We start from the raw sequence: 2,954 nt of genomic DNA on the forward strand, positions 1-2,954 counted from the left end.
TGGTAATCAACTCCATGGTGGAATCTACTGTGAGCAGCTGAGTAGCTGACTTAGGGGTATGGTCTGCTTCCTGAATATAAGGAGAATCCTTGGGAATGGTCTCTGGCTTATGGCACTCTTGAATCCTGCATGTAGCTGTGTTGTTTTTCAGTAGCCTGCCATGCTCTGCTGACTTTGGGACTTTCAATGGACTTGAATTAATGGCTTGCCATGTGGTTTGGTAACATCAGGACTGTGTCTTTCTACTTGTCAACCTTGGGCTTGTCAGTCTCAGCAGCCAGCAGCTGTCTGAATGAAGAAAAGCATCTAGCTTCAGTGGACCAGGAGCAGGATGCAGAGCTGAATCCCAAGATTGAGAGGCTTTCATCCAGTCCCTAGAGCCTGGCACTTTGAATTTGGACTTAAAACCTCCAAACTGTTAGGGAAAAAACTTCTGTTTGTTCAAGCCATCTATTTGTGGTATATTCCTATCAGAGCAGTACTAGGTAACCAGAATATTGACCAAAAAAGCATTTGGTTGTGTGAATCATAACAAATTGTGGGTAACATTGAGAAGAATGGGAATTCCAGAACACTTCATTGTACTCATGAGGAACTTGTACATAGACCAGGAGACTGTCATTAGAACAAAACAAGAGGATACTGCATGGTTTAAAATCAGGCAGGAAGTGTGTCAGAGTTGTATACTATCACCATATTTACTCAATTTGTAGGCTGAGAAAATGATCCAAGAAGCTGGATTATATGAAGAAGAACATGACATCAGGACTGGAGGAAGAGTCATTAACATCGTACAATAGGCAGATGACAAAACTTTGCTTGCTGAAAGTGAGGATGACTTGAAGCACTTACAGATGAAGATTGAAGACTACAGTCTGCAGTATGGATTACAACTCGATATAAAGAAAACAAAAATCCTCATAACTGGACCAATAAGCAGCATTACAATAAACAGAAAAGATTGAAGTTGTCAAGGACTTCATATTACTTTGTTCTGCATTTAACACCAATGGAAACAGCAGTTAAGATATCAGATGACATATTGCATTGGGCAAATACACTGCAAAAGACCTCTTTCAAGTGCTGAAGAGCAAAGACGTCTCCTTGAGGACTAAGGTGTGTCTAACCCAAGCCATGGTATTTTCAATCGCCTCATAAACATGTGAGAGCTGGACAATGAGTAAGGAAAACTGAAGAAGAGTTGATGCTTTTGAGCTGTGGTGTATGCAAAGAATGCTGAGAGTACCATGGGCTGCTAAAAGAACTGACAAATCTGTCCTGGAAGAAGTGTAGCCAGAATGCTCCTTGGAAGCAAGAATGGCCAAACTTCATCTCACTTTGGTCATATTGTAAGAAAGAACTACTCCCTGGAGAAGGATATCATGCTTGGTAAAGTGGGGGGTCAATGAAAAAGGGGAAGGCCCTCAACAAGATGGATTGACACCATGGCTACAACAATGGATTCAGGTATAGCAAGGATAATGAGGATGGCAGAAGACCAGGCTGGGTTTCATTCTGTTGTACATACGGTCCCTATGAGTCAGAGATGACTCGACAGCATCTAACAACAACAATATATATGTATGTTAGTACTTATCTTATTAAGTCATTATTGCTGTTGTTATGTGCCATTGAGTCGGACACAACTCATAGTGACCCCTCCTTGGGTTTCCGAGGTGGTATCACTATGGAAGGAGATCGCCCAACCTTTCTTCTGAAGAGTGGCTGGTGAGTTTGAACCACTAGCCTTCTGGTTAGCAGTCAAGTGCCTTAGGCACTATGCTACCAGAGCTCCTTAAGTCATTATAGTCTATGTTTATTAGCAGCCAAACACCATACATAATAGCTACAATAAATTAAATGTGTGAACAGTATGCATTGGTCTAAGTTAAGAAATGTGGTATAGCATAAAGAAGACTATTTAATGTTGGAGAGATTTGCATTCAAGCTTCCTTTCATGGATTAATTTAAAGCAAATTAATTAAACCCTCTAAGCCTCAGTTTCTTTATCTATATAATTGGACTAATATTATCTTAATAAGACTATTTCAGTGATTAAATTAAATGGTATATGTAAAAAGCATAATATTGTTCCTGGGCATTAATAAATGCTTGATTTATTACTTTCCTTTCTTTTTTTCCCCCTTTCATTCTCAGCTTCTTAACATTTCAGGGCCTCAGGGCTTTTATTCCTAACAAAATTCATTTACACATACTTGAGTTAGCTAGGATTTTATTTTATTTTTTAATATTGGAGAACAAGCTACTGCAAATGCTTTCCACTTGGATCATTTTTTGGTGGTTGTTGTGATTTGGGTGAAAGTTTACAGAGCAAATTCACTTTCCATACAGCAATTCACATACACTTTGTCTCATGACATTGACTACAATTTACCCCAATGCAACAGCTACCCTCTCACTTCCTTCCCATAGTTACCTCTTCTCTGTGTCCATCCCTCCATGCACTCCTGTCCCGTGAGCTATGTCCCTGTGCATACACAACCCTTCTATTATCCCATGATTGTTCTCTTCAAGGAGTGTATCTACCTCAGGTAAATGTTCACCTTATATGTCTGTCTTTTGTCTGGCTGGAAGCCACAGGTGTGGGTTCAATTCCAGACCAGGAGGATAGCTAGGGGCCATAGTCTAAGTGGTTCCACCAGGATCTATCAGACCAGCAAACCTGGTCCCCTTTTTTTTTCCCCCAAATGATTTTGAGTTTTGTTCCACATTTTTCTCCCACTTACATCATTTTTGGAGTTGTATTTCTCACAATTAAAAGATAAGTGATTATTACATAACTCACCAAGAGAGAAATACTCAGGTGACTTATAATGCTATTATATTTAAGATATAATGGGAGCTCTGGTAGCATAGTGGCTAAGACACTTGCCTGCTAACCAGACGGCTGGCGGTTCAAACCCACCAGCCACTCCTCGGAAGGAAGGTTGGGC

This window comes from Orycteropus afer, unplaced genomic scaffold (assembly GCF_000298275.1).
Source record: "Orycteropus afer afer isolate SDZICR_OR568_19922 unplaced genomic scaffold, OryAfe1.0 scaffold00189, whole genome shotgun sequence".
Taxonomy (NCBI): domain Eukaryota; kingdom Metazoa; phylum Chordata; class Mammalia; order Tubulidentata; family Orycteropodidae; genus Orycteropus; species Orycteropus afer.